The 20,748-nt window shown below is 38.5% G+C and overlaps 1 protein-coding gene across 26 annotated transcripts in view; it reads right to left on the bottom strand.

The window, feature by feature from the left end:
- ADD3 (adducin 3) overlaps positions 1-20,748 on the bottom strand; it is a 97,069-nt gene that overhangs the window by 50,271 nt on the left and 26,050 nt on the right. For 13 of the 26 annotated variants that reach the window (XM_083616568.1, XM_083616570.1, XM_083616569.1 and 10 more), the window contains one exon: positions 9,218-9,254. The exons of 1 other annotated variant lie outside the window; for it this stretch is intronic. The gene's annotated coding sequence lies outside the window, so the exon portion shown is untranslated. Of the gene's footprint in view, positions 1-2,434; positions 2,460-2,574; positions 2,777-9,217; positions 9,255-20,748 lie in introns of those variants that run through there. 12 more of the 26 variants (XM_083616587.1, XM_083616572.1, XM_083616577.1 and 9 more) reach the window with 4 other exon arrangements.

Here is a 20,748-nt window from a genome sequence, read left to right as displayed (position 1 = left end):
ACGATCTGTCCTTCCAGTGAGCACTCAGGCTGATTTCCTTCAGAATGGATAGGTTTGATCTTCTTGCAGTCCATGGGACTCTCCAGAGTCTCCTCCAGCACCATAATTCAAAAGCATCAATTCTTCGGCGATCAGCCTTCTTTATGGTCCAGCTCTCACTTCCATACATCACTACTGGGAAAACCACAGATTTTACTATACAGACCTTTGATGTCAAGGTGATGTCTCTACTTTTTAAGATGCTGTCTAGGTTTGTCATTGCTTTTCTCCCAAGAAGCAGGCGTCTTTTAATTTCGTGGCTGCTGTCACCATCTGCAGTGATCATGGAGCCCAAGAAAGTAAAATCTCTCACTGCCTCCCTTCTAAACGTCATAGGTTCAAGTAGTAGTCCGCAATAATAGTCCACTGATCCAAGAATCCTAACACACAAATTTTCTATGGGCTTACTAAGAGTTTACTAAACTTGACAAGACACACTTTACACAAACTTTAGAGAGGTGGGAAGGATGAGCTATAGGAAAAGAAATAAGATATGTTGATATGGTTAAGAGTGTCAGGATAAAACAGTAGCTCTGGAGTCATTATGAGTTATTCTAGAATGGGAGGCCATGAGTAAGGGATTGGGATCATACTGAAGACAAAGATGAGCATAGCTGAGCTATTCAAAAGTAAAGGTAAAGTTGACCCCTGACCATTAGGTCCAGTCGTGGCCAACTCTGGGGTTGTGGCGCTCATCTCGCTTTATTGGCCGAGGGAGCTGGCGTACAGCTTCCGGGTCATGTGGCCAGCATGACTAAGCCGCTTCTGGCGAACCAGAGCAGCTCACAGAAACGCCGTTTACCTTCCCGCCGGAGCGATACCTATTTATCTACTTGCACTTTGACATGCTTTCAAACTGCTAGGTTGGCAGGAGCAGGAACCGAGCAACGGGAGCTCACCCCGTCGCGGGGATTCAAACTGCCAACCTTCTGATCGGCAAGTTCTAGGCTCTGTGGTTTAACCCACAGCGTCACCCACATCAAAAGTAGTACAGGGTTATTATTCCTAAACAGTCACCCACTCATTACACTAACCTGGAATCACTGAAATCTTTAGTTAAGCCTAAGTTTGTTGCCATAAAAACACTCAAAATACATAATGTCATTCTTTTACAACATGTAACCAGTTCATCTAACATTTTGACCCTTTTTTCAGTGACCACAAGGGTATTACAAGAAATGTGCACATGCCTACACATAAGCTGCAAATGCAGGTGGAATGTTTGCTCTCCTTTAAAAAATGGTAATGGGTAAGGGTACACAATTTTGGAAAAAAGGAAATAATAAATAGGTGGACAGGTCTTGCCTGACCAGCTAGTCAAAATATGTTTGTAAAGGCAAATAAACTGACCTATACTGGATCAGAAGCACTGTGCCCCAAAATGGTTGTTTATTTATTCGATTCAATTTATGAATCACTTTCAATAAAATATCTCAGAGATTTCACAATAAAAATGTCAACAATTAAAACAATTACATGTGCCAAAGCAATAAAAATAATTCCATATATAAAACACTTAGTGGTGCACCCAAGGTTTCACTATCAATTCAGCTTAATTTATTTCCAAACTCTGATATAGACAGCATAAAACCAGACATAAAGGAAATGGGATGAAAAAAATTGCAACTTGTCAGAGGAAAAACCTCAGCAACTGTGAGGCATCCAGCGGTGACTAAATCCAAAGAATAAAGCTTACAAAAATGACATCAGTTTCAGCTGGCATGCCAATATACTTCACTAGCACAAATAATAAAGTTCTTAATAACGTATCATTTTTTTAAAGCCAGTTTTTGCCACGTGCATATTTCAAATCCTCATGTTATTAAAACTGCACAATGAGGTTGATAAAATTGCTTGAGAATATATTTATACAGTCTCTTTTTGGAATCTGTTTGCAATAGATATGTTTGCAATAAAAGTATATCAAAATGTTGCGAAGGACAAAAATGACATCTATTGACGATTTACAACTCTGCTGGTTAAAAAGTGAAGGCTTGTGGGATAAAAGTTTGTTTTCCAACAGTTACTTTTCATTTCAACGTTCCAACAAGTTTATAAAAACAAGAGAGAACCTATTGTTTTAAGTTCTGAGTTGGTTATTTCTAAGATAGCAAAGCAGGAGGCAAGAGCTTAGAATTAAGTGCTGCAACATTAGGGTGAATATTTTCTTACAACCCTTTATTCTGCTTTATTTCAAAACTAATTTGAGAATTCTTGTATGACAGCAAAATATAACTCCCCACCCCCCCTCCCCGGTCACTTGCAAAACTAAAGAAAGATTTCATGAAAAGGTTCAGACAAAAAACCTGTCTCAGAAACTAAACATGCAATTCTCTTAAACCTGAACCACCCTACAACTGAACGTGCAAGGGAAAGAACAGATTGTGATGCTTACCTTAAATGAGGCCCCTAGAACTGAACTGGAAAACACCATCCATGTTGGGGGAGAGAGGAGAAAAACAGCAACATTTCAACTCCCACCAGAACTCACTCCTGCATAATTTCTTTTAAAAGCCATAGCCAAGTTTTTCTTACCCATAAGTGCAATCAAGAACTTTACATTAACCTTCTCCTTTTTGTGTTGTATGAAACCACTTTATCTCATAGCCCAGGAATCTGACAGGGAAAGTGATATGGAAATTTATCTGCTGCCAGAAAACGGCCTTCATGCTTGCGTATGGTACTGGAAAGAGGAGGGACCGTTGGGCAGATAAGGAAGAGCATTTTAACACTCTGCAGATGCTGTAAGTAAAATAACAGCTACTTGATATATTTTAAAACACAAGATTTGTTTTCAAAAGGTATTCCTTAAGATACTTTCTAGGCAAATTTATTAATCTGCCCAGAAAGTATCTTTAGGAAACTCCCTATTTAGATACTTGTGAGGTAATAAGATTGTACAAAGTCGTGTGGAGTTAAGAGTCAGTTAAGAGTTAATTTGGAATATTTGTCATCAAACAAATGTAGATTAACCTAATTAAATTTTGCAGGCTGGCTTGTAGTAAGCCTCATGGACAAGGATGTTGACAATTTGAATCTGTGTCAAAAAGTTCATATTCTGGTGCAGGAAAACCAAAATGTGACACTAAAGTTATGTAAACACAGTTGAGGGCAGTGGCTACGTATTTCTTTATTTTAGTCCCACCTTGCATTATGTAGTCCTATATGCCTTCCTTTAAAACATAGGTTTAAGCTATGTTAGTAAAAAATGGAATACAAAAGACTTTTGGAATAATGAACGTAACACAACAGAGATGGTATATAGGTTGAGACAAGAACAAACCTTTCTTTATAGAAGGGTCCTAATAGTGTTACTCTGCCAATGTTCTTGTTCAGCTGACTTGAGTTAGCTTTTCTATGCTAACTGAAAATGGCAAATCCTCATTTTACTGGTATTAGGATTTATATGGATTTTTAGCCTGCCCCATTATAAAAGCTCAGGACAGATTTGAAAACAAATACCTTCTCCAACAAAATGGATTAAAAACAGACAACAGAACTGAAGTTTGATACACTAAGGGATTCTGCTGTGAATATTTCTCGCTCTATTTTCTGTTATAAGTGCCTACCTATTATTTTGAAGAATGGAAACAATTTTTTTTAAAAGTGCAGAAGCAAGCGCACAGCAGGTGAACCCAAGTTAACACCAGTGCTTTGTACACTCCCAAACAGCTTCTTGGCAGTTGTTTCAATGAGCTCCAAAATGCAATGTAATAAAATTATTACAACAACAACAACAACAACAACAACAACAACAACAACAACAACAACAATTTATTTATACCCCACCCATCTGGCTGGGCTTCTCCAGCCACTCTGGGTGGCTTCTAAAAAAATATTAAAATACCATAGTACATCAAACATTAAAAGCTTCCCTAAACAGGGCTGCCTTCAGATGTCTTCTAAAAGTCTGGCAGTTGTTGTTTTCTTTGATATCTGCTGGAAGGGCGTTCCACAGGGCGGGCGCCACTACCGAGAAGGCCCTCTGCCTGGTTCCCTGTAACTTGGCTTCTCGCAGTGAGGGAACCGCCAGAAGGCCCTCGGTGCTGGACCTCAGTGTCCGGGTAGAATGATGGGGGTGGAGACGCTCCTTCAGGTATACTGGACCGAGGCCGTTTAGGGCTTTAAAGGTCAGCAAAAACACTTTGAATTGTGCTCAGAAATGTACTGGGAGCCAATGTAGGTCTTTCAAGACCGGTGTTATATGGTCTCAGCGGCCACTCCCAGTCACCAGTCTGTTACTGCTAAAGAGGAGGTAGAGGGGCTGCACTGCACTAACATTCCCCCTCTACCTCCTGGTTTGCAGCAGCAGCAAGAACAACAACAGTATGTGAGCACTGATAAAGCACTGCTGGCTTTCATCATTTCCAAAACTTTAATTTAATTTGTTCAGATGGAGTGTTAAGGTCATTACTGTACAGGATGCAAGTAAACACTATTTTAATCTACAAATGTCATGAATTCACACTCCTTCTTAAGTTAATTTTTAACTGGGAACTACCACGTTGCTTGAAGATAATATTCACATATTGTTTGCACTAGCATCTGGGCAGCATTCCAATATGTCATCATTGTAGTAAAAACTATAGTTTGATATATTAGCACAATCAGCAATGAAGAGTGGCTGGGAAAGAGAGAGAAGAGACACAAAGCCATTTCCTTGCATGTTACAGCGCACAGTTGTGAACACTCAGGCAAAAGAGAGACTATCTTACTAAAGAGTTTCCTGTGATCAACAGGAAAAAGAAGTTACAGGAAAAAAGAAGCTACAGTGAAAACAGTACTTCTTTCCTTTCCAGAGTAGATAACACCATTAGCACATCCTGTTTTTACTGTGGTATCTGAAGTAAAGTAAAGCAAATCATAGGAATCATACAGAACTGTAGCAAATATACAGCAAGCACACCTTGGGACAGTATGATACTTAAGAGTGTTGGACTAGTACTGGGGAGATTTGGGTTCTGATCCCTATTCTGCCGTGATGTTCCCTGGGTGATCTTGGACCTGTCATTATATCATAGGATTGTTATGAGAACAAACAGACAGAGCACAGAGAATGATGTGTGTTGTTTTGAGACTGCTGGTGGCAGGGTAGGATATCAAAGCAAACCAACAATATAGGAGGAAAAAAATACCATTGCTATTCACAAGTAATAATTCAAGATCCCACACATCACAGAATCAGTTCTAAAAATCTCTAATGTATATCTGTCAAGAGAGGGCCATAAGATTTCTGACTGGGATTTGATGAAAGATTTAGAAGACTCAAAAGAAGGCAACCCAGACACACAATTAGGAAAAAAAGCATCCAATGGAAAACAGAACTTATCTGAAGATTCTTTCACTTCACTTGAAGGTACTTAAGTTCTACCTCTTAATCATAAACTGAGTTCCACATACAACAGATTCTGATTCCCAGACCTCTTTAAGATAGCACATCACAATTTTGAGCACATTAACACACAGTACTGTTTTCCAACTTTTTGTCTACATGTTCAGCAATGTCCTTTGCAGTTCTGATAAAATTTGCCTACGATCAGAATGAAGAACAAAATGTTAGATTGCGACTTCTATTAGCCCTAGCCAAGATAGTCAATGGTCAGGGATAATGACAGCTGGTCCAACAATATCTGGAGAGCCAGAATCCTCATCCCTTGCTTAAGAGGACCAGTAGTTCTAGCTTTAAGATAGCATTAATACTTCAACCTGATTCCATTCTGTTCCTTCCTGGATGTTCCAAAAAGTACCATTAACATCCCTGTGTATCTGAATTGCTGGTTTATTTAGGCCTAGTTCCTGCTCCTCCTCTTCCTCACACTCCTCTTGCCCATGCTAATCCCCTTCCACTTTTCTCATTTCCTTTTTGTTTTGTTTTAACAATGCATTAGTGGTGGCAGCACTGGTGGTCTCTCTCTTTCCCCTCTCTACCTTGCTCAGAGGAAATGCCAAGTGGATTGTCCCTCAGAGCCCAGTCTTCTGAATACGTTGGCCAGGAACCCCTGTGCTGCCACCACTTTGCTGCTGGCGCTGGACATTCTGTGTAAATCTAGTTAGTTACAAGTTTAAAAACAGAGCTAGGCAAGAGAGAGGAGAAGGTGGAAGAGCTCACTGGAGCCTCACTGGGTGGATGGCCCGCAAGCAAGCCAGCAAGCAGAGAGCCCAGAGGACACCAATTCACTGTCCACACTTCCAGAGACAATTGTCTCAGCTTGGCTCGTGGAAGTGCTGGCCCTGTGTTTATTTATTCATTCTAAGTGTTTATATTCCCACGCTAGCAAAAATTCACAGGGCAGCTTGCAAATCAAAATACCAGTACAATTTAAAAGACATACATCAAACAGAACCAATATTAACATGAATTAGGAGCATACAATCATTTGGCAGAGATTTAAAAACTAGATTGGACCTTAACAGATTTAAAAGCATGAGAGAAATAAAATGATTTCTGTCTTGTGCCAAAATGATATGAAGTTCAAGCTACTCTGGGGACATGGTTTTAAAGATGCAGGGGGCACCACTGAAAAGGTCCTCTGTGATAATCTTTTGCTACATCTCACCTGTGGTGGCATCAGAGAAGGATTTAATATGGTGGTCTTATTGGATAGGCATAAATGGAGACAAGTAATATCTAAACTATGGACAGCACACAGACCAGGGGCTCCAAATCATTTTCCTAGTTGCCACTTCACATATTACACATTTCTAAAACAGACCTCAGGTTCAAGCACATAATGGCATGCAGTTTTCCATGTGCACAAACTATGCAGAGCCTGTGTTCATACTGTAAAAGACACATACACAAATGCACCAGTGACACATAAGGATGTTCACACAGGATATATGCTGTTTCCTACACAGACAATTGTGTTGAAAATGTGTTGTGCTCAGCTACAGAATTTTATTTTTGTTCAGAAGCTAAGTGTTCCAACTTCTGATCTAAAGTGAAAGCTTACTAGATATTTGGGTTTTACTGCCCTTAATATTTGCTGTGATTTTTTGGCTAACAAGCTCAACCAAGGTTGTGGAAACCAAATGACAAGCCCTGACTCAACATTCAAGGAACATTAATTCAAACAAATCTCCCTGGATAATTGCCATGTATATGAAGACTTCTGCAGTCATACAGGTGGGGGGATAATTCTCAGATTGCCTCCTTCCACACTGGCTTGCTAGGTTCAGATAAATTGACGGGCGGAAGAAAATAACCATTTGCTGTTTGGAGACAGTTGTGTGTTACTTATCAGTTTCAGTTCCAGGGTGACAATTCCCATCAAATTCCTCTTCCTTTGGGATATGGGAAATTCGCCTTTGAAATCTTTTTAGGGAATGAGCCATGACAGCTGGAGAGAAAGTGTCATGGACAACTGACAAACTGCTGCATAGCTGGGACAAGTCATATGCACGAACAGATTTTACCCAGGTGAACTGGAGAGTTCTACAAATAGTAAATTGGACTGAATTCAGTCTACACTCAGCCTCTGACAGATTACCCCGAGGGAAAGTAATCCTAAAGAGAAAGTAGGTTGCTCACCCTTTGACTAGGGCAAAGCCAAGGTCATGCAGAACCAAATGAGATAATTTATGTAGGAAAGAGAATAATAATTCCCACCCACCCCCAATAATCAGGTAGGGTATACCTGATTTGCTTTTCTGGCAAATCATCAGCTAAAATTTGACAACAAAAAACAACCTATGCAGTTGACTGAAATTCATACACCACTACCCCAGCCATTGGTTCAGCTGCTTATGCATTATGAACTGTTTTATTAACTGCTCAGAAGTTTTAAAATTTGTAGACACACAACGTCTAGTGACAGATGGTTAGTAGAAAGGGGTGCAGAGAAGAGAAGAGGCAGCACTATCAACAGTTAGTTATCTGTTCTACTGAGTTACTGTGCTTGGGTAAACAGACAGAGATAAATAAGGTATAGCAAAAATAAAAAATAGCAGCAATGTCAATTATGTTAACAATATCCATTTGGGATGGGAAAAGCACTGGAGCCAGATGGACTTACTGCAATTTATTATAAAAAGTTTCAGGATGCACTTATAGAACCACTTAAGGACACCATTAACAGAATTCTGGTGATGGGAGTACCAGCTTCAAGGAAAGACGCATTCATTACCCTGATCCCCAAACAATACAGTGATTTAACACAGACTAAAAATTACAGACCTATTTCATTATTGAACTGTGACTATAAACTATTTGCTACAATCCTGACTATTAGACTGAAAACGACATGTGACTAAGTCAGTCCGCAGATTCCAGGCCAGGTTTTTACCAGGCTGACAAATGAAAGACAATGTAAGAAATGTAATCAATTTAATAAAGTACCTAGAAGTAAGAAACAGGCTGTGTTAAATCTTTCTAGATGCAGAGAAAGCTTTTGACAATAGTTCATGATCATTTATGATTAAGGTTTTAGAGAAAATGGAAACAGGTAAGTCTTTCCTAGCAAGAGTTAAAGCAATCTGCAAATATATTAGTAAACAACATTCTTTCATACCAATGCCAAGTAGAAAAAGGAATGAGACAAGGCTGTCCCCATCTCCACTGTTTATTATGAGTTTGAAATATTGCTTCAGAATATAAAGTGAAATAGGGAAATTAAAGGTATTGAGGTGGGACGTAGAATCTATTTGCTGAAGATGTGTTGTTGACATTAGAACCTTTGGAGAGTGTTCCCAAAGCATTAGAAAAATTAAAAGCTTTGGAGAAGAGCAATAGTGTGAGAGCAAGAAGAACATATATTTAAAGAAGAGTGGAAAACGTTTATTGTATATATGGAAAATAACTGTACGCTGGCAGCATTAAGATAAATTAAACACTGTAAATAATATTTGATTGATGTAAAAGTGGAAAACTGATTTGAATGGTTATAGTAAAATATGCAGGAATGTATGATTATGAAGAATGAACCGTGGAAGGAGAAGAATGGAAGTCATTGGATCTTTTAAAGTTTCCAAATGTTTTTTTGAAATGTAAAATTGAAAACTTAATAAATTATGGAAACCCCCCCCCCCAATATCCATATAGAGTTGGCGTTAAATTCACCAATAATTTTCAGAAGTACTAACAATCTTTGTTAATGGTGTAATCTTATTCTTAATCATCCATTAAAAAAATAAACACTCATTTTCTTGCTATTAATTTCCACAAAATCACATTTGTTACCTGGATGTTATTTTCACAGTTCTCTCTCCCTTCTGACCTGCAAACAAAAATAAAGCAAAGCATGTCAGCTCCAGACAGAACTTGCACAGATTGTAAATTTCAGTATAACTTTACATGAGCAAATACAGCCACTCAAAAACACTGTATTTGTTGACTTATTTTTTTTTTAAAAAAAACCCCAACCAGGTGTTCAGGAAAGTGAACTCAACTCTTCTGGTTCCTCAAAATTGGCTGCAAGAGGGATGGACAACTGAAATCAAAAGGACTTCAGCACGTTTAACAATATAATGGATTCTAGCCAATGTTTATATGAAGCTTGTTCTTTACGAATCTTTGATTACAAATCAAAATTGCTCTTAGAAAATAAGGTTAGATAGTGCCTAACTGGACATTCAAAAAGCACCATAAAATCAGTTTGCCATCGAGTTCTAATTGCCAATACTTCTCAAATCAAATTAGCAGGACACCAAGATAGTAATCTCCTCTCCTCCTGAAGTTTTTCATAAACTGCAAAGAATCCTGAGGAGGAAACAGTCGAATCTCTCACCATTCTGACTTTGCAGAAGGCAGAAGCAGCACAACAGGTTTGTACGGTTTCTGCAAATGGCCTGTCCAAAGAGAAGCAAAGTCCAACCCCTCCCATCCATTTTATAGCACATGCAGAGAACGGTACTTTTGCAGGCTTCGTCCTGGTGGCCGCCATTTACCCCCACAAAACATCCTGGCCATAGCATTCATTCTGACACATTCTGTGGAAAATTATGTCCATCCCCACTCACAGTCCTCCCCGTTCCCGTCACAGAACGATACAGCATAGAGGGAAATAGCAATTACCACGAAGCAACCCAAAATAAAATCTCTGCTGCCACCTGTACTGATTTAAGCTTTAAAAATTAAAAATGACATTGGGTGGGATCCAACTAATGAGTCCTGTCAGTGGATGCCCACACAAGGACTTGCGCAAAAGGACTTTCCCCTGCATGCCCCTGAAATTGGTGGTGGGGTGGGTTCAGGAGATTGCCCAGAACAGTACACAAGAGGAGGGTGGATCAAGCTGTCAGTGGTCTAACTGAAATGCTTGCTCTGATGGAACACTTGACATAGTGCAATGTTGAATTTCTTTCACTACAAAACAGAATGCATGCACCAATTTTTGAAGACTTAGGTGCCTTACAAATATCCAGAAATACCCAAATTTGCCGCCAGAGAATGGTACGCGAAATCTGGGCACTATTTTTGATTCATTTTTTCTTAACACCATTATCAGGCAAAGAACAGCAAAAATGGTTTGGGTCCTAGCCATGGAGCAGGAGAAAGCAAGCTTGCTCCATAAGCGACAACCATTTAGAATTTGAAGATTGCTTCATATCTTCTCTCAGTCTCCTCTTTACCAAGCTAAGCATACTCAATTCCCTCAACAGTTCCCCATAAGACTTGGTTTCCAGACCCTTTATCATCTTGGTCACCCTCCTCTGCACACCACAAGCTTTCAATATGCTTCTTAAATTGTGGTGCCCCAAACTGGACAGAGTGTTCTCACTGTCTCTAACGTACAAAAGTAACCATGTATCAAAGGAGTCACAGTACAGTACATTCAAAGCTGCACGGCATGCTTTTTTCTGAAGTAAAAAATATTCTCTCACAGTTATTAGCTTATAATGTTTGATGAAATTAAGGGAAGCCACTCTGGTACAATTCATGACCTTGGGTTATAAAAATAAAGATAAAACTAGAATATGTTAACAAAGCTTGAGGTTGCATACTAATGGCTTAGAAACTAGATTTCTGTGTTTTCTACTTCACTTCCAACTCCCACCCCCAAGGCATCAAAGGATTTAGAAAAGAGATCCTTAGGGAAATAATTGGGAATTTTTATAGCATGATATTTCCTTATACCACAGGCCACAGGAATGCAAACAGCTTTACCAAGCAGTGATTTCCTCATTGGAAACAACTGACAATAACGCAACAATTCTTCCATCCCTAAATATTGCCAAAGCCTTAAGCACATAGAATGCAAGAAGTATAAAATAATTTTACAAAAATTCAACAGCCAGACGAGTCTCAAGCATCTTGATGGAAATGAAAAATTAACACAGGATAGACTTGCATGATAATTCTTATGATACATTTTCACTTTAAAAACAAAGCTTTTCTTGTAGTAATTTATCAGTTACATGGGCCACAGCTACATTTCCTTGCTTCGGTCCAAACAATTCTATCTTAGCTCACATACAGGATACTAGTGGGGAGCGTCCAGTGCTTACTTTTTAGTAAAAAAATAATAATTGTGGGGCTTTTTAATGGATAGTTTTGTGAGTTTGGACCCAACACACCAAAAATTGCATGAAGTCATACCAAAGTCATGTTTCAGTTCGCCATCTTTATTCAAAATGGCATATGGTGTCCAAACACTGACCCCCATCCCAACCTTAGGAACCACTGTGCCTGAAAATGGCACCCAGTGTCCAAACGGCAACAAAGTCTGCCACCCTACTTGGGAACCATCATGCCAAGTTTCACAACAATATCTTGATAGGTGTTCAAATATTTAGAAAACAAACAGGCGGGCAGCCCACTTTCCAAAATATATAGTTGAAGAGAATATGCAATCAACTCAACTGAAGTCAACAGAATATTCCCATTTAGTAGAGCAAGTGGCTTGCTCTAGGACTTGCTCTAGCTTTTGAGTGCTTGCTCTATAGCCATGCAAGCAAAAACACTAGCAAAGACAGATCAAGCCTGGCACTGACTAGATATTAATGCTTGTTAACACCACATTTTCCTTGCTCTGCCATTGGCCCTCCCCTCCCCTCGTATCTCTTGTTTTTTAGACTGTTAGTCTATGCAGAGTCTTAGACACTTTGAGATGTGTACAGCACATGGTTAGTGCAAATGTTCTAGAAATCAAGTAACCATGCAATTACTCCTTTATGGTATCAGGTCAGGTAAAAAGAAGAAGATTGTTGGACAGCTGCAGTATGTGTCCTGAACTACTTAAGACCCTTTCTATTGATTAACTGATCTATGATACAGCTTTAAAAGGCATTGCTGCTTTTGTTCCAGGTCACCAAGGTGCTGGAATGAATATGTTACTATATAGTTTGGGACATTCCTATCTTCAAATCTCCAGTAATTACTAGTTTAATACTATTCTGTATTATATCTGTAATGCCTAATAAAGGTCTGGCGAAAGAAAGACTATTTCAAAGTAATATATTCCATCCAGTCATCATTCACCCAGTTTGTCTTCTCATAAGGGGGTCTACATATTCAAACAAGCAAACACCTTACATTTCAGCTGGATAAAATATTCCAATGGCAAAAAGCCCCAACATGAAACTTAAGCACACTATTGATGTATATTTAGCAACTAAGCCAAATGCATAATTTTAATTTGGAATCAGAATATGAGGATATAACATTTAAAAAGACTCCACCAAATCATTACCACATTCCAGTTAATTTGAATTGTTTCAAACATTTAAAAACCTGTCCAAGTTTTAATTTTTGAAAACCATTTCACATATAGAAAGTTCTTAAAGAGGCAAGAGCAGGAAGAACTTTCTGACAGTAAGAGCTGTTCAACAGTGGAATGGTTCCCTTGGAAGGTGGTGGGCTCTCATTCCTTGAGGGTTTTAAAGCAGAGGTTGGATGGCCATCTGTCCTGGATGTTTCAGTTGAGAATCCTGCACCACAGGGGGTTGGACTAGATGACCCTTGGGGTCCCTTCCAACTCTACAATTCTACGAGGTGGTGTTTTTTTTTAACTGCATCTGTTTTCTGGGAGAGGGTAGAGGAAGAAGTGGGAAACTTAAAATCATCTCCAGTCAGAATAAAGGTATAATAAAGCATGAAAACATAGTGTGTGGGGCGGGAATCAACAATCAGGTTTAACGTATTTCTACTTTATCACACCTACAAACAAAACAAAAAAAGGTGCAACATCTGCATTTTTAATATTTATATTTAATAGTAATAAAATAAATGCTTTGTGCTTTGTTTTCCACAGTCCATGTCAGTATTAAATATTTATTCTACTATGTGCCATGATCAACAAAATACTGTATAGTCTTTATTCTACCTAAACTGTGTAGGGCAATCCTATGCATGTCTACTGAGAACAAAGTTCACTGATGCTTACTTTCAGGATAAGTAAGCTCACCATCATAAATCTGACTGACTCAACACACCCAGTTACATTTTTCTTGCTATTGTGAACAGAAAAGAAAGCATAATCCTACAGCTTGCACCTGCTGAGCCTCTCACCATCCAGCAATCTGGTACCAGGAGGTGACAGCAGTAGTCCTGTGACTTCCACACCTATAGCCAATTTACATCTTCTGGCTGCAGCACCAGCTACAAAGCAGAGACAGGGCCACTGCTACAAACTTTTCTAACTGTTGTTTGCTTTTATTGAGGGAGGGGAGATGCGTCTGGGAGGAGAGGAGCTGGAGGGGGGGTGGGATTACAGAACGCAGAATGGTGGGAGTATGGTGGGGCAGGCAGGGTAAAGAGCACAAGGCACAGACAGTGAGTGACTGCCATGTGCCAGTCCCTCCTCCTCCTGGGAAATTGTGGTTGTCCCATCAGCCAGGACCTCAGATCTGTGGCTGCTGTAAATTCTCAACCTCTCAGCAGCTTTCAATACCATCAACCATGGTATCCATCTGGCGAGGCTTGCATATCTTTAGGCGTTGGGTAAAAACATTACTCTTCTCCCTCACCTTTGGCTAATTAAATAATCTAAGTCCTTTTAAACTGAGGAATGGGTATTGTTTTGTTTGTTATTATGGTATGTATTTTTGTGTTTTTATATTGTAAACTCCCCTGTGATCTTCGGATGAAGGGCAATATAGAAATTTTATAAATAATAATAACAACAGTTCACCATCAGGCAAAGTTTCCATTCCTTTCTTAGAAGTTTGCCTAATTAAGGGCTAAGATTTTGGCAGCTGGACAGACAAATGTTTGAGATTATGGGAGGATTTTATAACAGATTTTAAGATTAGTTTAAGATAATTCTTTAGCTGCTTACTCTAAACTTTTGGAATCAACTATACGTTATTATAACAAACTGCAGAGTTATTTCATTTCAGACCTAATACTCAGAGTTAACTCTACTTGCCTTAACAGCTGTCAAGTTCTTTCCAAGTGTTTAGTCAAAAAGGGAAGCTGATTCAAAGTGCTTCTAACTGTAAAAAAAATCCTTTGGTTTCAAAAGGCACACTTGTTCTTTGTCAAACATATCTACCAGGAACCAAAAGACCCATTACTTTTTCTTTGAGAGACAGATCTCTGTTTTATCTTCTTAATTTCAAAAGTGGCTTGCTTGGTGCAGAACATGAGGTGAAAGTCTTACTGGTAATTACATTTGTATGAATAATAATTTCATTTGTATAAATGACTTATATGGCAAGGTACTTTATCTTCATTTGCTACCACGTTTTAAAAGGGAGTATAATTGCTCTCATTTTAAAGATGGAAAATCCCAAGTTTTGCCACTCAGTGACTGGGAAGGGGATAGAGAAATGCATTCATACCAAATTTTCAAGGCCAACGATTCATTTACCATTGCACATATATTTTTCAAATTAGATTCCTTAAAATAATTAACAACCTACAGGTTTTTATAGTATTGCTACGGCTACAAAAGCAAATAGTCTGCTCATTAGTCATGACAATAAATGTATCAAATCATCACAAGTAGTGTTTGGTAATCAGCAGCCCACCTACATAGTGTTAAAAGGTGGGTGCTATACATTGCATTATGCTGTTCTACTAATTGCTTTGATATATGTTCCATTTTTTTGCGGTAGTACTATATTGTCCAATCTCTTTTTCTCTATATACTATATCTGCACTAGATTGTCAACATCCTGTGAACTCGGTAGACTGCATTGACAGCAGATTGACCAGTAGATATGAAGCTCAAATAAAGGTGTGCACCAGATGGGCATTGCTGCCATGTGAGATTCACTGCATGAGGAGGTGAAGGAAGGAGAGGGATCCAAACGCTCACTATTACCAAGGGCAGAGCAAATGCAGGTGATGTTTCTATTTTAGCCAACTCCAGCTAGCACTCTGTTCTCTCCTCAGATTCAAACTGCAATTGTTTCTCTGCTCTCATACTAGCTGAAGGGTACTACCATCTAGAGATGAAAGAGATTCAGAACCAACAAGGAATACTGATTTAGAAAATTATTTTTGTCAAGCAATCCATTGCCAGATAATTTGCTCATTTATATTAACTTAGATGTGACTACTACCAGTATTTTTACTGATATTTTAAACTAAATAATTGTTCAAACTTTTCTGTTGACACTTCATCTATTTCTGGGAATTCTTTCCTTTTTGGAAAAACTACCCATTATAAAATAGATGGGGCTGAGGCAAGAAAGTAGTAGCCTTATACAGAATCAATCTATCTATCTATCTATCTATCTATCTATCTATCTTATAAATGAATTTTTAAAATAATACGTTGCCTGTGGCTAATTTATCATCAGTTTCAGCCTCTTGTCCTAAACTGTTTGCATTTCTGGCAAGGTCCCTTGGGTTTGCACATACAAACTATTTCTAGTACAGATCTGCCCTATGCAAGATGAAAGCTGAATTGTGCTACACAGCTCAATAATTTATCAATGCTAAGAGCACATAGTACTAGTTGCCTCAAAAAAATGGCAGACCCAACTAATGTGTTTACCTGTTCCTGCCTGCAGTAGCCAATTAAGGACAATGGAGGAATGCATATAGGAAGGGTTTCAGGACATTGGAAAAGTTGTGATAGATATGGCAGGAGAGGAGGGAACTCCTGGTCAAAAGCAACACAAATTTACAAAGCTATCCAGTTTTATTATCTTTCACAATTAAAAAAAAACAGAAATTTTCAATTTTAACACAATATATACATCAAAAGAATGCAAGAAGAAAAGAACAAATTCTACACAAACTCAAGATAAGTAGAGAATGTAAAGTAAAAGCAAGAAAAGAATCATGAGGTGCTCAAATGCTAATTAACCTGTGTAACAATTGTGTTTCAGGCGGGGGTGTGGAGGGGGGTGGGATCCATTTTTCAATCCAGACTCTCATCTTCAGGCTACACTTGGTTAATGAGACTTTTTCCCACTATAAATTTTCTGTAGCAGAAGAGACATCCTTATCAGCTTGCAGCAACTTTTGCTCCTTTAATCTATCATTGGTCATTATTCACAAGTAGAGCCAAAAGTTCAGAAATTATCCTTCCCAGGAACTCCATTAACTTCAAAATAGCATAGTTATAGAAGTTACACACAAGTTTGTTCAGTGAGATAACTGCAAGCTGTTCACCTTTCCTTGAATGCAAAACAGACCTCTTCATCATTTTAAGTTAGCTGAGCCGGCATGAACAATAACTTGATTATGTAACTGAATATTCCATTCTTGCAACCACAAGCATTCTCCTGAGACATTCTGTAAGTTGTTAAAGTCACTGGACTTCTCGCCAAACAATGACAATTCTTACAGTTCATCAGCTCAACTAAATATATGACTTAGATGAGATTCATTTAACTCTTCCAGAAATTGTATTAAACTACATAAATTTGTAGAGAAAACAGCCTTTCCTTTAGTTAAATTAATGCACACCTTCCCAATCCAAAACAAAAATGAGCATCTGTAACTGATACAAGATCACTCTCAGAAAAACCAAAGGGGAAAAAGTCTAAACATCATTAGCAAGAGGTAGGAAGGGGGAAAGTGTGAAAGTTCCTATATGGTGGGGGAGGGGGAGGGGGGACACGGGGACGGACAACCAAAATGTTTCTACAGTGTTACTATTTCAAACAAGGATTGGATAAAAACATTATAGAAGATGGGGCTGATACTGCTATTCCTCCTGTTGTTTTTTAGAGGTAGAAGATCAAAAATGTTTTTATATCTGACCCATATATACAGTGCTTTTTTCTGGGGGGATGCACGGCGATGCATAGCCTTAAACATTTTGTGAATCTTTGTACTTTTGTCCATTTACTGTATTTATTTTTCCTGATTTGAACTATAAAATGGTGATTTTCTCGAGTCAAAATGAGAGTACTCCTAAACATTTTTTAAAGAAAAAAAAGCACTGTGTGTGTGTGTGTGTGTGTGTGTGTATCACATCAGAAAACAGAATTTTTGTCCTACAAAGATTGGTGCAACTGCTTATGCTAATTCACCACCCAAACATGCTTCTGTCCTAAGTATGATATGTAATTTCTCAATTTTCAAGGTACTAAACTGGGGTAGCTAACAAAGGCTCCTCAATAGATTTGTACCTATCATATTTTTGTTCTTTTAAAAAAGTTTTTAGAATCTGAGGGTCCCCCCCCCCCAAGAAAAATTGTTCCTATGCATGCCCTGCTGTGGTGTCCAAAGTTTTTTATGGTTCCTCCAAGCTCCCCAAATTTGTGTGTTTATTTTTGCCATACTCATTTTTACATTTCATCCCACCCACCACTGAGGGTTCAACATGGGGCAATGTGGCTCTCAGATAGAAAAAAATTAACCACCCCTGTATTAAAGCAACCCATAAGACTGTCCAAAGGAGGAATAAACAGGCATCTTTACTATACTGTAACACAGCACAACACATCATAGAAAATCACTTCTTCTCAATATTTGAGGTTCTTTTATTTTAAGAGACGGTAAGATGGTCTGCTACATGACCACTAAATTCTACATTTTCAGTTTCTGGGATAGGCCTCTCAAGAAGGCAGGAATGCTGGGGCTCCCGCAACAACCAGCAGATCTGCCAGAAGTATAGCAGCGTCTACATGTATATACTCTGTATATATGGGTCAGACATATACTCGGTGCTCAAAAGCAGAACCCAGCACAAAGAGGGCAAAAGGGAAAGTGCTGGAGTCATGATAGGGAACTTAGCACAACTGAATGGTGAAATAATAATCTCAGTTCGTTTCAGTGGAAGTAGTAATGGAAATGCGGTCTGAAGTGTTTTACAATGGTTTAAATAAAGCCTTTCTAAACAAAATAAAATGCATGGCTATTTCCACTCCAGATGAATTGCATTCCAAACCTAATTTCAAGTTTTTGTATTTGCACACTAACCTCAGTGCTAACATTGTGTGGGTGGGATGAATCCTATTCATTCACACATTCCTAAGGAACCTGACAATGTTGGTGATAACATTCTATTTCCAGAAGAGTGGCTGAGAGAACAGATCAACAGTTCAAGACTAAGCCACGTGTGCAGCTATTTGCCAGGGCTTTTCTCAGGATACTATTCCATTTACATAGCGGGATAGTTTGAGAATGTGAATGCACATTCAAGCTGATGACCTCCAATAATCTATTTTTAGCTATTAAATGTCCACTTGATTTCCAACAACTAAGCAGATTAGCATAACAGCACAAATTGTCTCTTGATACAGTACAATTTGCCCAAAATGCCAAATAATATAGATCCTGGTCTTAATCTGAATGCAAATTAGAAAAATCTGTTCAAACAGGACAGCAATTTGTATATTATTATCTCTGCTTATGCTCAAGTGTGCAACATATATATTACAATTTTAAATATATGAAAAGCTTCATGTTCATTATCTTATTACGGAGTTTACAATGACCCTGCAAGAAAGAGGTGGAGAACCTGTGGTCTTTCCAGGTGTCCTTGGATTCCAACTCTTTCCCACCTTCTAAACAACAACAACAATGAAAGCATGACCCGAAGGCATGGGCTCAATATCCCCTTGCATCATTGCAGAGACAACAGGACTTGATGTGATTCACATAGCAAATTAGGAGGATTCAAAGTACAGTGGTACCTCGGGTTACGTACGCTTCAGGTTACATATGCTTCAGGTTACAGACTCCGCTAACCCAGAAATAGTACCTCGGGTTAAGAACTTTGCTTCAGGATGAGAACAGAAATCGTGCAGTGGCGGCGCAGAGGCAGCAGGAGGCCCCTTTAGCTAAAGTGGTGCTTCAGGTTAAGAACAGTTTCAGGTTAAGTACGGACCTCCAGAACGAATTAAGTACTTAACCTGAGGTACCACTGTAATATGTTTCAATTTTCCTTGCCCGTGACACCTCAGACACCTGCATCCCATCACTTGTGCATTGTCTTACAGTCTAGAAACTAAAAACAGATTTGTTAACTGAAAAAGGATTCTTCTTGACCAGTATAATACACACCAGTGGGCAAGACCAAGTATGCAGCCCAATAGGTCTAATTATGAAAACAGCTACAACTTCAAATATGCCAATGCAGCACTTTCAAGAGAATGGGGAGGGAAACCTCTTTTTAAATGAACAAAGGCAAAAGTTGAAAGTATCAATCCATTTTAGCCATCTAGTTAGGAGAGAGACAGACTGAGCCAGGAGTAAAAGATGATTGATTCATCAGCACCCACGTCTAATGTTTGAACTGCACTTTGCCTTTTAGATGTTATTACTAGAAATAAATGGCCTATGTGTCTGACATGAGTCTTTGATGTTAAGCAGAAGATTGAACCAAACCACTAAGAACATGAAAAAGGCTTTTTAAAAAGAGAATATTTTCCATCAGCAAGCACATAATATGAAAGTAAAACATTATGTCTAAGCAACATTCCATCCCTATTTACTTTATCTCTGAATGAATACTCCAGGGGTTGAGGGTTTGACAGACATCTCTGCTCTCACAGTAACAGTATATCCTGATAATCTTATTTTTTAGTTTTGATTAGCAAGTTTAGTTTTCCTTGATTCCTATGGATCCAACAGTTTTTGAGCAATTCCAAAGTTGAGGACTCTTTTGTTAGATGAGCAATACATGTTCATGATAATTCAAATAGAGATTGAAATGTCTTTCTTTCTAGCTTGACTAGAGGACTCATTCCAAAAGTAGAGAAACTTTTTTCACCATTCCACTAGCAACCAGTACAAGAGGAAAGGGTAGGAGACTTCCAAGTCTGGTTTATTTACTTTTGCCTTGGCCGAGATCAACTAAAAGCAGTTCTAAGTGTGTACACCACAAGAGAAGGAGGCATTCATTATGGGTGTGGCTGCTCTCCCTGGTAAGGGCTGTCTGTTCCCAGAGTAAGAAAGGAAAAACTGGGCTGGCAAAAATTATTACAGCTTCTCCTTTCAGGGAAAGGTGAGCTCCGCTTAAATTAGCTGATGGTGAAAGGGAGCATGCTAGTGTACAAAGTACTAACTATAGAAATGTTACTACTTTCAGTTGTCTGAACACCTGTTTGCATTGCTATAATATGTACACAGATTTTCTCTCTCTCTCAGTGCAATACAGAAGAAAGGCAAGACAGGTTTTATTATTATAGCTTCCCATTAATAATGAGGATGAATACTAGTATAACTTCATTACACGCATGTATTACAGAAGTAATTTTGTGTGTGTGTGTGTGTGTACACACACACACAGTTTATTTATTTTCATAAAATTTATTGTTTCACTGTTAAAGAAACCTTCAAAGCACTTTACAAAAAGATAAAACAAGAAAATCAAGAAAAAATTAAAACCTTACCTTAAAACATACAAAAGTTAAAATACT

Source organism: Podarcis filfolensis (genome assembly GCF_964270895.1).
Source record: "Podarcis filfolensis genome assembly, chromosome: 5".
Classification (NCBI taxonomy): Eukaryota; Metazoa; Chordata; class Lepidosauria; order Squamata; family Lacertidae; genus Podarcis; species Podarcis filfolensis.
The sequence above is the reverse complement of the archived record's forward strand: the minus strand, read 5'-3'. Positions and strand labels throughout refer to the sequence as shown.